Genomic DNA, 17,823 nt, shown 5'->3' with positions numbered 1-17,823 from the left:
TTGTATATGTTGCTCTTATTGGTTAATGAATAAAGAAACTGCCTTGGCCTGTTGATAGGATAGACTTATCTAGGTTGGAAAAACTGGACTGAATGCTGGGAGAAGGAAAGTGGAGAGAGAGAAGCAATGGAGCTGCCACTAGAGTCAAGCATGCTGAAACTTTACTGGTAAGCCACAGCCACGTGATGATACACAAATTAATGGAAATGGGTTAAGTTAATATTTAAAAGTTAGCCAATAAGAAAATAGAGCTAACGGGCCAAGCAGTGGTTTAATAAAAACAGTTTCTGTGTGATTATTTTGGGGCTGAGCAGCTGGGAATGAACAAGCGACTCCTCCAATAGATCTAATTTTATTTATTCTTACTTTCCCCAGCAGAGCTCTCAACTCAAACTTTCATGCAGAAAATTGATTTTCATCACTAAAAAATAATATATAGGAACCAAGACATAAACAGAGATATAGAGATGGTCATACATAGATAGACAATAGATGTATGTGTTCATATATATTTACATAAATACAAAAATAATAAAAGTGAGGACACATTGATTGTTTCCAGTTCTTATCCAGTAGTGATCTTTCTTTCTGTACTTGTAGGCTTCATTTTCATCATTGTAAATAGATACCCATTATCTGCATTCTATATGCTATCTACTTTAGCATATGATACAAAGGTAATAATTTTCAGAATTGCTGGTAAATATCATCTCAAGTAGTCAACCAACTAAGAATTCACCATTTTCTTGTAGTTTTTTATGTAATGGAACATAAATTGTCAAGCATAGTAACCAATGAAATACACCTGTGTAGCTCACAATCCTCTCAAAGTACAGGAAATTTACCTCCTGAGAGAGAGGTTTCTTGTGGACAATTTGATTTTCAATGCTAATATCATTTTCATCTTAGTGCATATCTTAAATAATATGAAGAGAATGAATTACCACTTTAAAAAGCAAAAAAATAAGCTAAGAATGAAAGTATATGGCATTATAATCTGACTTTGAGCCCCAGAACCCACATAAAGACAGGAGAGAATCTACTCCAAACAGTTGTCCCCCAACACACACACTCTCACTCATACCATGTGTCACATACCTTGTAACATACACACAAAGCATACCACACACTGTACACATCAATACCCTTCAACACAGTAAAAAGAATAAATTTTAACGAAAGGCATAGCAAACTACAAAGTACACATTCAATAAGTTGTAAACTGTTTACAACAAGATTAAGATGGCAATTTCACAGAAAAAAAAGTAGAGTTTTAATAAAGAGATAAGTCCTTAGTCAGCACAACATAATTCCTTCATTGGTCCTCATGGACCATGACTCTGAGATTATTTTACTCATCTATCTTTCTCCATGAATCACACTCATCTCCATCAAAGTAATTTTTCTACATTACAGAAAATATTTATTTTATTATTCCTATTTATTATCAAATTTGGGTAACTTTGAAAAATCTAACTTACTTCAATATCTTGCAATCTTCTAATATGTCTGACTGAAATCTAAAACGGTGCCAGATTATTATTGTTGCTGCATCAATCAGTAAGTGTGTGACATCTCTTAGTTAATTGAAGTAAACCTGAACTTCTGACTGAATTTTTGCCACATATTTTTTTTTTTGCCAAGGACAGTGCTTATTTGTATCTGTGATTGCCTTGGGGTTTGATTCTGTTTACCTTCTCTGAGAACTTTACTCTCTGGCTGCCCAATTCTGTGCTCATTAGATTACAGCAATGAAAAATATCATCTTTTAACTTATTGCTTGATGCCAATTTGCTTGTGGGATTTTTGTCATGTTTTCCTCTTTACATTTAGCCAAAACTTTAGCTAGATTGAGATCAATAAAATACTATCCTTGTACTTAATAGAAACATGGACACTCTTGTATGTTGAATGCCCCCAGGTATTCAACACCCATTCTAGGACCACCCATGGATAGTTTGATGCTTATCCCTTTCACCTGTTAGTAAGATATGCTGTCCAAGTATATTCATATCCTGTTTTGTGTGCATAGTCCTTGTATAAGAAAGGATAGTGGTCTATGTCAGAGAAAGGAAAAGTGAAGCCTAGAGAGATAACTCAGAAATTAAGAGTTTACCTGTGTTTACGCAGGACTCATATTCAATTCTCAATACCACAGTTCATTTCTATACTTAACTCCAGATCCAGGTATCAAATAGCCTCCTCGGGCCTCTGAGTTTGCTATATTCACATGACACAGAGAAATGCAAGCAGGCCTAATGCCAAAACATATAAAACAAATAATCATTTTTAAAAGATAGGTAAGGGTAAATTGAAGAAATTTTGAGGTAAAGGGATATACTAGAACATGCATGTGACCATCATTCATTCACTGAAGGGAACAATGGGGCCTACAGAAATCAAACTGATCAAGGAATCATGGGCTCCCCAAGTAGAACAAAACACTAAATATGATCTCAGTGAAGATAAACAAACAGAAGTTAAAGAGAAGTTAGTGAAGAATAACTGACTCCATCTGATTTTCTACTCTGAGAATATGAATGAGAGGTGCTTGCAAAGAAGTTAATCAAAAGCATCAACAAATGACTTAGGTACTAAATTATTTATACTGGTTTTGAGGAGGAGTTGTCATACATCAATAAGCTGGAATGAAACATAATACCACAGATTTATGCACCACTCCATAGACTACAGTGTTTCTGAGCATTGGAGACACAGTGCCCCCCACCTGATCCACTGTCATGATCTACTCTACTTGCCAGCAAGATCACCTAATTACTAAATTCTAACTAATATTCTTCCAACTTCTTAATTTTGTATTTCTTTGTTTTTCTTTTTTTTTTACTTAAAAGACTGGTTCCCCAGTGTTCATAATCCTAACATACTCAAAGCCAAAAAAGAAATATATTAAGTCTAAGTAATATTTGAGATCTTTCGTAAAATATTACAGGTTTTTTCCAAAGGAATACTGCAAAAAATAATTTCAGCAAGAAGAATAAAATGAACAGTTAATCATTAGTTACTTCATGGAAGATTCTGCAATGCACTCAATTGATTGTTTTACTTTCTTATTTATAGTACACTCTCCCTACTCAATAAATAAAAGATAATTTTTATTCATGGAAAGCTAATAGGGAAGAGTTCTTTCCCACTGTTCTTCAAGTTCTGGACATTAATGAACTTTTTTGTGTGTGCGCTGGCCTGTTCTGCCATCCCTGTTTGTCTGACTTCAGTTGGATTGGTCACTTCAGCAACCCTTGTCTCCATTCTACCCTACACTGTAATACCTGTAGAATGTATTACATCATCATTCCTTCAATTGCTACTGTTGAATTCTTCTAAACCAAATAGACCTGAAGTTACACCAAGCAGGAACAAATACCACTTAACCTCTAAGTCACCTCCCCAGCCCTTATGCACCTCAGTATATGGAAGAAAAGAGATATTGGGACTGGGACTAACACTAAGGGAAGGACTGCTGTATAGTGTGCAAGAGCCTGATATTCAATCCCAGAATGGGAGGACTCAAGTTTAAATATATATTTGGCTTATCAAGAAATGGCTCCTCTCTGTAGAATTGACTGTCCTGAAACTTGCTCCGTTGCTGAGGGATAACACTATTGTACACTGTAAAGATTTGTCACCCATATTGGTTTAATTAAACATTGATTGACCAGTAGCTAGATAGCAATTGTGGGCAGGACAATCAGGCTAAGAGAATTCTGGGAAGAGGAAAGATAGAGCATCAGTCATCAACCAGATATTGAAGATGCAAGATATGAATGTCTCCTGGAGAAAAGAAACCAAGCCATGTGGTTAAACATAGACAAGAATTATGGGACAATTTAGGTTGTAATATGTAATTAATAATAAGCCTGAACTAATAGGTCAAACTGTTTATAATTAATATAAGCTTCTATATGTTTATTTGGTACTGAATTACTGTTGGACTGGGTGGGACAGAAACTTCCAACAACAAATGATGTCCAACATTCAGCAACTACATCCACAAAGAACTTGAGAGAGCTTGGGAAGTGATTCTAGACACAGAAGAACAGAGTCAAGCATGGATTCTTGGTAGCATAATTTTCTCAGGTGGACTCTGTTTGCTAGAGGCAAGCAGAGGCACAGCTCCTTTCAGAGAGGCTTCCTGACTCAGGATTAGCAGTAAAAACCTAACAGTTCTTTTAAGAAGCCCTGCATCCAAACCCTTAAATAGTGTATATGAACAGTTAGCATCAGATTTTTTGGTGATGGCAGGAACCTAGAAGCTCCACAGAGTTGTGGCAATAAAGTGACTCCTGCCAGTACCTCTGCCATGAAGCCAGACTTTCAAAAAGCTAAGGAATGGGGTGGAGCAAGCTGCCAAACTACAGCATTAATCCTAGTTATATCACTTACCAGATTAAATATTCATGTGCAAAGAAAAAAGATAGATATATACACTAAAGGCATATTCAAATAGAAAACGAAATGAAACAAAAGATTTTAAATGGTTTACAGTGTGTTTAAAAATAAATGAAGTCGAGCCGGGCGGTGGTGGCGCATGCCTTTAATCCCAGCACTCGGGAGGCAGAGGCGGGAGGATCTCTGTGAGTTCGAGGCCATCCTGGTCTACAAGAGCTAGCTCCAGGACAGGCACCAAAGCTACAGAGAAACCCTGTCTCGAAAAACCAAAAAAAAAAAGAATAAAAATAAATGAAGTCTTGTGAGAGAAGAAAAAATAAAAAGAAATAGAGTAGAAAGGCTTGGTGACACAAGCCTTAAATCCCAGGACTTGGGAGGCAAAGGCAGGTGAATCTCTGAGAGTTTGAGGCCAGTCTGATCTACAAGAGTGAACTCCTGGACAGCAAAGATATACATTTAAACTCTGTCAAAAAAACCATAAATGAAAGAATAAAAATAAAAGAAATGGAGTTTAAAAAACAAAAAGATGGAAAATACACAGAGAATCTGGATACTGTATGTTATTGTGCTATTTTTGGATTGCTTGACTGCTGAGCATGTCAAAACAGCTGCTACAAGACATTTGATTATAAATGTACTTCCTTGACTTCAAATTTTAAGACAATTTAAGATATTTAAGATATGTTACTCTGGGGAAGAGGCTTTACTTTTGTTTTCTCGGGAAATGACAGGCTGTGGATTCATTCTGGGTTAAAATAATAAGATTTAATCAAGGACATCCTCCTGAAAAATCTCCAATGGGAACAGATGGCCCTGATGATCCAATATTTCAGAACAACTCCGTTGCAGTTTTCTCTGAATTCTACATCTAGAACAGCCTCAAGGTTTCTGGCTGAGATGATCCAGGCTCACAGAATACTCCAGTCAGGACTTGATCATAATCCTAAATTTTCTTTATGTCCTCGTAGCATTACTATCACCCCCAATCATTAGGAAGAAGGCTAGAAAACTATGCCCACATTCTCTCAAAATGGAATATGGATGTTTCTGTTAGTTTAATTACAAGTTCTTATAGACAATGATCAGGAAAAATGCTACACAAAGCAGGTTAGATTCAGGGACTTGTTTTGAAAATGAAAAAACAGAACTGCTGTGGAATAATGCTTTGGTACATTGTAAAGAATAGTCACTCATATTGGTTTAATAAAATGTTGATTGACCAGTAGCAAGGCAAGAAGTGTAGGTGGGACAACCAGACTAAGAGAATTCTGGGAATAAAAAAGGCAGAGAGTCAGTCACATGCAAGACACAGAGAAAGCAAGGTGAGACTGGCTCACTGAGAAAGGTGCCAAGCCATATGGCTAAACATATTCAAGAATGAAAGGTTAATTTAAGTGATAAGAGCTAGCTAATAATAAGTCTGAGCTAATGGGTAAAACAGTTTATAATTAAAATAAGTTTACTTGTGTTTATTTGGGACCAAATGGCTGTGGGACTGGGTAGTTCAGAAACTTATTAATACTGCATAGACCAGCTGTCCTTGAACACATAGAGATCTCCCTGTCTCTGCTTACTGAGTGCTGGGATTAAAGGCATGTGCCAATATCACCTGACTGAAAAGTGAGAATTTTTCTGCTCTTCTGATGAGAAATATAGCCTAAAACAAACTGTGAAGAACTGGGTGTTGAGAAACATGGTCTTTGCTCCAACAGTATGCAAAAATTTTCTTCGATCTTATATTTTTCAAATCAAAACTGGAAAAAGGGTGGTAAACACTAAACCTAAGAAACACATATTTCCAACTTTGAAATGTTTGGTCATTGCATATATTGTCCTTCCAACATGTCAATGATTTCAATGTTATATTCCCATATGAGTGTGTGTGTGTGTGTGTGTGTGTGTGTGTTGATGTTCATTCCCCTCTATATGCTGTGAGTATGTTTTATTACCATTGGTTAATAAAGAACCTGCTTTGGATATGGTAGAGCAGAATAAATCCAGGCAGAAAATTCAAACAGAATTATATAAAGAGAGTAGGCAGAGTCAAAGAGACATCATGTAGCTGTTGAAAGAGAAAAGCACCAGAACCTTACCAATAGGCCACAGCTTTGTGGTGATACATAGATTAATAGAAATGGGTTAATTTAAGATGTAAGAGTTACTTAGAATTACATCTGAGAAGCTGACCAAACAGTGTTGCAATTAATACAGTTTTTGGTATGATTATTCAGGTGTGGGAAGTTAGGAAATGAATGCAGTCTCCATTTACATGTTTGTGTAACGTGTTTGGTGGACATGTATGTGTGAGAGAGTGTGGGCACACATGTACTACAGTACATGTGTGAGGGTCAAAGGATAATGTTGGTGTCAGTCTCCACCTTCTGCCTTGTTTGAAACTGGTTCCTCTGTTTGCTGGTTCCTTCACTGCAGATAGAAAACTTCCAGAGATGCTCCTCAATCCTCTTCACATCTAACCACAGGAGTCCTTGGAATGTGGAAGCTACTGCCCATTTCCACATGGGTCCTGAGGACTCACACTCGGGTCTTCAAGCTGGTGTGGAGAGTCCTTTAACCACTGAGCCCTTTAGCCAGCATTTTATACATTTTCCTATTGAGCTTGCTAATTCTGTTCTTGATATAAAACTAGAAAAACTTCCTTTTTTGATTCAATGAGAATTTTGATGAGTGTGTAATACCAACATGTTCAATTCTTCAAGGACTTTCCCATTGGATTGCAGGCAAATAGTCAAATATCAATAGGATATTGAAAATAATAATAGTTGGGTGACTGGCATGCTGAACAAATGCTACTATGAGTGGTGTCAAATTTGAGAACAAGGCAAAGCTCTCCTGGCATCCTGGGTGTGTATTCAAACATTGTTGTACATTTCTAACATGTTTTAGCTTCAGTTTCTTTATTTTTACATTAAATAATGATGTGCACACATACATATAAAGAAATAAGAAGACAGGACACAATACAGCAGAAACCTTCTGTAAATAGAAACACTTTGTGGTATGATTGCACAATTTATTACCTAGAATGTTATGAAATTGTCCAAATCCTCTGAGTTTAAGAAAAATATCAATCAATATTTTCCAAACTTGGATCCAGCTTACTTCCAAGTCTTATGAGCAAAATAGTAAGAAAAAAAGAACATTCATAGCTCAAGATATTTGAGAGATCCTAATAGTTACATCTGGTAAAAATGCTGCAGACCAAGGGCTGAGGAGTTTCATCCAGACAGGTGAGTGTGTGCTATACCGGGGCAGATAGTCCCAGAAGAGAGCACAGCCCCGCTACTCCAGTTCCTGCTGAAGGGACTCCTGTGTTCCACTCGACCCTGCCCTGCACCCATGTCTGCCCTTGTTTTTGAGGTGTCCTTGGAATACCAGGTATCCCTATTTAAGTACTGAGGAGTTTCATCCAGAAGGGTGAGTGTGTGCTATCCCGGGGCAGACTATCCAGAAAGAGAGCATAGCTACACTACCCCAATTTCTGCTGCAGGGGCTTCTTTGTTACACGTGAACCTGCCTTCCCCAAGCCTGCCCTATTGTCTGCAAGGTCCATGGCCCAGAAACAGTTCCTGCTTCTGCACTAAGGCTATCCACCCAAAGGGGAGACCCTGTGTCTGTGCTGAGGAGTTTCATCCAGACAGGAACAGTTCCTGCTCCTGCACTGAAGAGATCCACCCAGAGAGTCAGTCACAGCAGACTGGACCAAGACATCAAGACACTCCTCGCTCCATTTGAAAGAAGAGATGGGCAGTCGCCAATGCAAAAATCCTCCAACAACCTGAAAGGCAACATGACATCACCAGAAACCAGGGATCACTAAATAAGAAGAAGTGAACACCCTACTTCAGATGAAATAGAAGAAATCGACTTTAAACGGAACATTATGAAAATATTAGAGGACCTTAAACGGGAAGTGAAAACAGCCATAAAGACATAGAGATGACAAACAAAAAGGAAGAGGAAATGGATAAATCTCTCAAAGATACACAATAAAAACAAGAATAACAAGAAAAAGCAATCAAACAGGTAAGGGAAACAGTTCAAGACTTGAAAAATGAAATGGAGGTAATGAAGAAAACACAAACTGAGGGAAGGCTGAATATGGAAAATCTGGGTAAATGAATAGGAACTGCAGAGACAAGTATTACCAAAAGAATACAAGAGATAGAAGAAAGAATCTCAGACAGTACCCCATTTTTAATTGGGTTAATTAGAGTTTTAGTGTCTAGTTTCTTGAATCCTTTGTATATTTAGGAGATCAGACCTTTGTTTGATGAGGGGTTGGTGAAGATCTTCTCCCAGTCGGTAGGTAGCCTTTTTGTCTTACTGACAGTGTCCTGTGCTTTACAGAAGCTTCTCAGTTTCAGGAGGTCCCATTTATTCATTGATTCTCTTATTGTCTGTGCTACTGGGGTTCTACGTAGGAAGTGGTCTCCTGTGCCTATGTCTTGTAGACTACTTCCCACTTTCTCTTCTATCTGGTTCAAAGTGGTCAGATTAATGTTGAGGTCTTTAATCCATTTGGACTTGATTTTTGTGCATGGTGATAGATATGGATCTACTTTCATTCTTCTACAGGTTGGCATCCAGTTATGCCAGCACCATTTCTTAAAGATGTTTTCCTTCTTCCATTATATACTTTTAACTCCCTTGTCAAAAATCAGGTGTTCATAGGTTTGTGGGTTAATGTCCGGGTCTTTATTCAATTTCATAGGTCGACTTCTCTGTTGTTATGCCAATACCAAGCTGATTTCAATACTGTAGCTCTGTAAAAGAGTTTGAAGTCAGGGATGGTAATGCCTCCAGAAGTTCCTTAATTGTATAAGATTGTTTTGGCTATCCTGGGTTTTTTGTTTTTCCATATAAACTTGATTATTGTTCTCTCAAGGTTTGTGAAGAATTTTGATGGGGATTGCATTGAATCTATAGATTGTTTTTGGTAGAATTGCCATTTTTACTATGTTGATCCTCCCAATCCAAGAGCAAGGGAAATCCTTCCATTTTCTGGTATCCTCCTCTATTTCTTTCTTCAAAGATTTAAAGTTCTTGTCAAATAGGTCTTTCACTTCCTTGATTAGAGTTACCCCAAGATATTTTATGCTATTTGTGGCTATCTTGAAAAATGATTCTTCTCTGATTTTTCCTCTTTGCTACTTTATCCTTTGTGTATAGGAGGGCAACTGATCTTTTGGAGTTGATCTTGTATCCTGCCACATTACTAAAGGAGTTTATCAGCAGTAGGAGTTCTTTGGTAGAGTTTTTGGGATCGCTTATGTACACTATCATATCATCTGCAAATAACAAAAGTTTAACTTCTTTCTTTCCAATTCGAATCCCCTTGATCCCCTTATGTTGTCTTATTTCTATTGCTAGAATTTCAAGCACTATATTGAAGAGGTATGGAGAGAGTGGACAGTCTTGTCGTGTTCCTGATTTTAGTGGAATGGATTTGAGTTTCTCTCCATTCAATTTGATGTTAGCTGTCAGCTTGCTGTAAATAGCTTTTATTATATTTAGGAATGAACCTTGTATGCCCAATCTCTCTAAGACCTTTATCATAAATGGGTGTTGAATTTTGTCAAATGCTTCTTCAGTGTCCAGTGAAATGATCATGTGGTTTTTTTTCTTTCAGTTTATTTATATGATTGATTACATTGATAGATTTGTGTATGTTGAACCAGCCCTGTATCTCTGGGATGAAGCCTATTTGTTCATAATGGATAATTTTTCTAATGTGTTCTTGGATTTGGTTTGCCAGTATTTTATTGAGAATTTTTGAATCGATGTTCATGAGTGAGATTGGCCTGTAATTCTCCTTTTTGGTTGTGTCTTTGTGTGGTTTTGTTATCAGGGTAACTGTAGCTTCATAAAAGGAGTTTGGCAATGACTCTTCTGTTTCTATATTGTGAAATACATTAAGGAGTATAGGTATTAACTCTTCTTGGATGGTCTGGTAGAATTCTTCATTGAAACCATCTGGTCCTGTGCTTTTTATGGTCGGGAGGTTTTTGATAACAGCTTCTAATTCTTTGTGACTAACAGGTCTATTGAGATTGTTCACCTGGTCTTGGTTCAACTCTGGTATATGGTATTAATCTAAAAAGATGTCCATTTCTTTTACATTTTCCAATTTTGTGACATACATGCTTTTGTAGTAAGATCTAATGATTCTCTGAATTTCCTCTGTGTCTGTGGTTATGTCCCCCTTTTCATTTATTGATATTATTGATTTACGTGTTCTCTTTCTGCCATTTGACTAGTTTGGATAGGGGTTTTTCAATCTTGTTGACTTTCTCCAAGAACCAGCTTTTTGTTTCATTGATTCTTTGGATTGTTTTCTGTGTTTCTATTTTGTTGATTTCAGCCCTCAGTTTGATTATATCCAGTCTTCTACTCCTCCCGGGTGAATCTGCTTCTTTTTTTTTTCTAGAGCTTTCAGGTGTGCTGTTAAGTCTCCAATGTGTGCTTTCTCTGTTTTCCTTAATTGGGCACTTAGTGCTAAAAACTTTCCTCTTAGCACTGCTTTTATAGTGTCAAATAGGTTTGAGTATGTTCTGTCTTTATTTTCATTAAATTCAAGGAAGACTTTAATTTCTTTCTTTATTTCTTCTTTGACCCAGGGGTGATTCAGTAGTTGACTGTTCAGTATCCATGAGCTTGTAGGCTTTCTGGGTGTAGCATTGTTGTTGAATTCTAACTTTAATCCATGGTGATCCGAGAAGACACAGGTGGTTACTAATATTTTTTTGTATCTGTGAAAGTTTGCTTTGTTACCAAGTATGTGGTCAATTTTTAAGAAGGTTCCATGAGCTGCAGAGAAGAAGGTATATTCTTTCCTTTTGGGGTGGAATGTTCTATAGATGTCTGTTAAGTCCATTTGATTCAATACCTCCAATAATTCTCTTATTTCTCTGTTAGGTTTCTTTCTGATTTACCTGCCTATTGGTGAGAGAGGTGTGTTGAAGTCTCCTACTATTAGTGTGTGTGGCTTGATGACTGCCTTGAGTTCAAGAAGTGTTTCTTTTACCTAAGTGGGTGCCTTTATAATAGGTGCACAGATATTCAGGATTGAGACTTCCTCCTGATGAATTGTTCCTGTTATGAGTAAAAAATGTCCATCTCCATCTCTTCTGATTGATTTTAGTTTGAAGTCAATTTTGTTATAAATTAGAATGGCCACACCCACTTGTTTCTTAGGTCTGTTTGCTTGGAAAACCTTTTTCCAACCCTTTTCTCTGAGTAGATGTCCATCTTTGTGGTTGAGGTGTGTTTCTTGTAAACAGCAGAATCTTGGATCCTGTTTTCATATCCAATCTCTTAGTCTGTGCCTTTTTAATAGGTGAATTGAGTCCATTAATATTAAGTGATATTAATGACCAGTGGTTGTTTACTCTGGTTTTTATTCTTTTTTGGGGTGTAATAGAGTTTGTGTGTTTCCCTTCTTTGAGTTGTGCTTGTGATGGGTCACTAGATGTCTGAGTTATTGTAGGCAGGGTTGGCAGTGTTGGATTCCTTGCGTTGTGATTTTCCTTCTATTACTTTCTGTAAGGCTGGATTTTTGGCTACATATTGTTTAAATTTGTTTTTACCCTGGAATATTTTGTTTTCTCCATTGATAGTGAATGATAGCTTGGCTATCAAGCCCATGAAAGATGGGCTTTCATCCAGGGTCTCTGCAGTACCTCTATCCAGGCCCTTCTGGCTTTCATGGTTTCCATAGAGAAGTCCGGTGTAAGTGTGATAGGTTTACCTTTATAAGTTACTTGACCTTTTTCCTTTGCAGCTCTTAATATTCTTTCTTTAATCTGAATGTTTTGTGTTTTGATTATTATATGGTGAGGGGATTTTTTTTTTGATCCAGTCTATTCAGTGTTCTGTATGCTTCTTGTACCTTCATAGGAATATTGTTCTTTAGGTTGGGAAAGTTTTCTTCTATAATTTTGTTAAATATATTTTCTGGGCCTTTGAGTTGTAACTCTTCTTATTCTACCCCTATTATTCTTAGATTTGATCTTTTTATTGTGTCCCAGATTTCTTGAATGTATTGTGATGAGAATTTGTTGGATTTGCTGTTTTCTTTGATCAGAGCATTTATTTTCTCTATGGTGTCTTCAGAATCTGAGATTCGTTCTTCCATCTTTTGTATTCTATTGGTTATGCTTGTTTCTATAGTCTCTGTTCGTTTACCTAGATTTTCCATACCCAGCTGGCCCTCGGTTTGTGTTTTCTTCATTGCCTCCATTTCAGTTTTCAATTCTTGAACTGTTTCCATTACCTGTTTGATTGTTTTTTTTTCTTGGTTTCCCAGGGTGTTATTTACGGATTTACTCATTTCTTCAAACTTTTTGTTATACTTCTCTTCCATTTCTTTAAGGGAGTTATTCATATCCTGTTTAAGGGACTCTATTTCTTTCATGATGACACTGTTTTCCACTTCTTTTGGAATAGGGTGTTCAAGTTCTTGTGTTGTAAGATCGCTGGAATCTGGTGTTTTCATGCTGTTTTTCAGATTATTGGAGGAATTCTTGCCTTGGTGCCTGCCCATCTCTTCCTTCAAATGCTCTCCAATAGAACTTCTGGTACAGGGTCAGAATCCCTTGTTGGCCAGGGAGCTTGCCCTCCAATGGATCTTCTGCTACAAGATCAGTGCCCCTTGCTGGCCAGGAATCTCGCTGACTAAAAGCCTATCTTGGTGCAGACAGACTATTAAAACAAAGGAACTCCCTCCTTCCTGGTTGCACTCACCAACCCGTCCCAGCGCCCAAAGAGGCTGAACTGAAGAATTTTATGGACCCGAGGAAGAGAGGGAGGAAGAGATGTTCCTGGGTGAAAGCTGGGATGGAATAGGAGGAGAGAGGGCTTAGCAGGGTGAAGCAGAATCCCTGCAGAATGACCAGGGAGATAAGGATGTAAGGAAATGTCTATGTTCCCTTTCTGGGCTTCTGCCATGGGTCAGGAGCACACTCACCCCTCCGATGGATCTTCTGCTACAGGATCAGTGCCCCTTGCTGGCCAGGAATCTTGCTGACTAAAGGCCTACCTTGGTGCAGGCAGGCTGTTAAAACAAAGGAACTCCCTCTTGCCCGACTGCACTCACCACCCTGTCCTAGCACCAAACAGCGAAACAGGAAGTTTTAAAGACAGTTCTGCCTATATTGGCAGTTTGCTAGTCAATTTTATTTGTATCCTGCAGAATGTCTAGCAGATTCTTTCTTGACGCAAGAACCCCTAAAAGATCATCTCACCTTTAGACAAGTTCGGCAGTCATTTTCCATGGGTACTGCATGCCCAGATGGTATGCATATACAGCATACCATCAAACAGTTCAGGCAAAAGCAGATTCTTGTTTAATGGGTAGCAAACTCCATGAGGAGTCTCTTTGATGCCCATCATACTCTTGAAGTAGATTGGTGTTGCCAGGAGTATATGTGTCTCATTTCCATGAAAAGTTCTAAGTCCTTAAACACTTTAAATGTCAAATTATGAAAGTCTCTGAAATATTTGAAGAACACCTATCTAACTGAAATATATCTCTATATAGCCAGAAAACCTAACTTACATGACTACAATCTTGACTATTGTAGGTTATTTTCTACTAACCTGTGCTTCTTAATTACACATTATATTTTTAAGTGAGCTAAACAAGTACCATATCTTAATCAAGAGCAGAAATATACATACAACAAAATTGAACTTGAATTTGTATCAATAAAGCAAGATCCATACCAGTGCAAATCTCTATAGCATATAATATAAAATATATTTTTGGAACTCTAGTTCAATTAAAATTAAAGCTGACTCTGAAGTTGTAACATGGCCATCTCCTTCTCTAAATCCAAGCATGTTTGCTAAAGAAAATCCAAAATCTCTCTCTCATATCAGAACCACTTGAAATGAGACTGAAGAAAAAACAAAATTAAGGGCTATTTTATTGCCACTAGTCTCATAAGTCTTTAGTTTTATTTTGACTCCTTAAAACTTTTCTTAAGGTATGAATATTATCTGTAAATTTATAGAGAATATTAATTCTACAAATAGACTTCATCTACCTTCCTGTACATAATTTTGTGTTTGAGTGTCTATCGGGTAGTAAAATTTAAGTTTTTGTCCTCTGGATGAACATAACATATTATTGCCCTTTAACTTCTTCGAGATCTGCTGTATCTGACATTTAGAATGTATAAGTTTTCTGCAGTAAACCATGACCATGCCTAAGAGAAATCTTTTTGAAGTATCTGAAAAGAAAATGGAGCCCCACAACTACAATTTTACCTGAATTGCAGTAATGTCACTAAGCAGAAAAATAACACTTACATATCGGCTTGAGATTTTAAACTGCTCAGGACAATTTCAAGGTGACTTGTTGTGTTCCAGCCTCACAGACTACTTAGTCAGAAACTGAGATAAACCTTGCACTTTTCCAATACACAGAGACTGGACAACAAATGATACCAGTAGCTCTCCTAAGAAGTGACAATTATCCCAATTTTTTTCAGAGTCCATTAAAGAGGGCATCACACCAAGGCAACATGAAGTAATTTAAAGAATATAACATCCACACTCACAAGAGATGTGGTGGGCAGTTTTAGGTTGTTCAGTGGGTTATGGATATTTGTCATTTTTTAGGGGAATTGGTTACAGGTTGTTGTTGGTAATGGTAAGATAATATAGAAAAAAAAGAAGATTAGATTCAGGGTTCTTGTTCTAAAAAGAAAAGGGGGCTATAAAAATAATAGGACAAAAAAGTAGATTATTGAATCTGTTTTTATTTTTTTAATTCATTTTTGTTGTGAAGGAAAACATTTAATTGGGGTTGGCTTACAGTTTCAGAGGTTTAGTCCATCATCTTCATGGCAGCATTCAGGCAGACATTGTCCTGGAAAAGGAGCTAAGAGTTCTACATCTTGATCACAGACAGCAGCCCACACTGGGCATAGCTAGAGCATCAGAGACCTCAAAGCCCACTTCCACAGTGACATACTTCATCTAACAAGGTCACACATCCTAACAGTGCATTCAAACACAGGACTCTATAGGAGCCATTCCTATTGAGAACACCACAGGAAGGTTCTGCACACGCTGTGCACAATACTTCCTTGGAGGGCACCAGGTACTTAACATCTTTGGTCTTGTACCACTGGGTGATCACTGTCTACTGTCCTCCTATTGTTTACCTTCCATGTTAGTCTTACATAATCTGACTTTCAAATGTGCATGTTTCTTTCAGATACTCTGGATTTACTGAACTCTTCCTTTGTGCATACAGCAGGTATTCAAATCATGCTTGTAGAAAAGAACAGAATCCATGTAGACCAAACTTTATTGTCGTAACAAATTGTATAGTTACACCGAGCAAAAGAGACCTTTAAGTTCTGTACCTCCCTAAAAGCAAGGAGCCTATCCACTCTGGAGAGTGCACAGCAGCCATGGCACACACTCTCAGGCCCCTAAACCACTTAGGTTGTAACGACTAAAGATTTAGGGATTTTATAAACTATCCTTCAACAAAGTACACAAACTATTCATTTTAATAAAGTTTGTTTTTAAAAAAAATAGCCATTTAATTTTTACCACGCCCCCACAAGACTCACATGAAAATAACACATAAAGTAGAAAAGGAGAAAAAAGTCAAATGAGTATGCAGAAAAGGTGATTCCTGGCAGCTCGCTTACTTCTGGACTTTCTTTCTGGTTCTTGATTGAGTCTGTATGGCCTCTTCCACCTGTGTATCTGAGCACTCCATGTCTTCCACACTACACACTGTGCTTTCTTCTACTTCTTTCTTCCACTTTGAAGCTAGCTTTGTCTTCATACTTCCGTTCACCACAGCACTGAAATCCGGTTTGCCATCATCTTTACTTCCTATAGCTTTTAGTCTTTGTGAAAGAATGTCACGTAAATTTTGATAAAGAGGTTTTTCAGTGTAGTCCCGTAATTTCACAGTTTCCATGTACTTAGCAATTTCACCTGGCTTGTTCTTCTCAGGAAAGCATTTCTCCATCAAAGCTGCAACATTATCCCTGTATCTAATTTTAGAATCTCTAACGTAGTTGGGAATCTTTCAAGTTATCCTCCCAAGAAGACAGCCACTGGATCATGCAATAACCAAGTATTTCCAAATCGCCACATCATGATGGGGGCCACGCCATTGTGCGCATGGATGCTGGTGAACCCCAGTGTGCCAACATGGCATCTTTTGGGATCTTCTTTGTACTCTTTATGAGCTCCATCTGGGCAGTACCGATAAGCAAGTCCATAGTCTACCAAGTACACCCGGTCAGGGTTCTTGTTGCTCCGAAGAAGGTTGAAGGCTTTGACGTCCCCATGCACATTATCATGCTCATGGATGTATTCCAGGATATCCAGAATTCTTAAGCTTAGCTGCCAAAGTTTTCCGAGAAAACCTTTTGGCATTTGCTTCATATATTTTCTGAAGGTCACTCCCAAAGCGGTCCATTATCAGAATCCTGTAACTTTTTCCATTTTTATAATGTAGACCAGATCCCCAATACTTAGGAACACCAAGGTACTTCAATTTATGTGTACGAATCCATTTCTGAATTTGCTCTCGTTTAGCAGCCCGCTGGTAAACCTTCAATTCAGTGGAAAGAAATCCAGTTGTCACTAGGTCCCACTTTCACAATGCAGAGTGCATCACTGCCAACCGGTTTGGAAGAATTTGTGTCCGCAAGATATATGCAGCCAAAGCCACGCTGGCCAGTAGGCAGTCCTACTTTTCATTCTTTTTTAGACATGTCAGTTATGATCTCTCCAGCAGCAAACTGCTCTGCAAGGAGCCTCTTTGCAGGACCCTGTCTTCCAGCCTGAGCTGCTTTTACACGTGGCATTTTCTCCAGAGTTGCCAATCAGTCGTCCACAGTGTAGGATGAACTTCCCGCCGCTTCCCTCGACCCGCTTGAATCTGTTTTTAAATCAATAAAGCAACTACTAGTTTTAAAGATTTTACAATGAAATTTATTTTTGTATATTGATACAACTTGAAGTTATTTTTGTTATACTGTATATATACTTTTGCTCTTATTTAAGATATTTTTGTATATTCATGCAAATTGGAGAGTATTTCTGTTATAACATTATATATATATAATATATATATTTACACTTTTTCAAGGCTTTATACCTATACAGCTCAATTAACACTGTATTATAAATTTCTGGTCCTGAAATGTTATTATTACAAACTATTTAGGATAATATAGAAATGTGGGTTAATAGTTATCAATTACAATCAAACTTGTAGTCATGTTAGATATGTTTTAAAGGTCAAACAGAGCTATATTGGTGTAGGAGGTCCTTCTGTTTATGTGTTGCTTTCATTGGTTAATCAATAAAAAAATCTGCTTGATCTGATAGGGAAAAACCTAGGTAGGTGGAGAA

General features: G+C 37.5%; 1 pseudogene; it reads right to left on the bottom strand.

Annotated features, from left to right (window-relative positions):
• Positions 1–16,093: 16,093 nt before the first annotated feature.
• Positions 16,094–17,330, bottom strand: LOC125399189 (serine/threonine-protein kinase VRK1 pseudogene; annotated as a pseudogene).
• Positions 17,331–17,823: the final 493 nt, after the last annotated feature.

This window comes from Myodes glareolus, chromosome 3 (genome assembly GCF_982192425.1).
Source record: "Myodes glareolus chromosome 3, mMyoGla1.1, whole genome shotgun sequence".
NCBI classification, from domain to species: Eukaryota; Metazoa; Chordata; class Mammalia; order Rodentia; family Cricetidae; genus Myodes; species Myodes glareolus.
The sequence above is the reverse complement of the archived record's forward strand: the minus strand, read 5'-3'. Positions and strand labels throughout refer to the sequence as shown.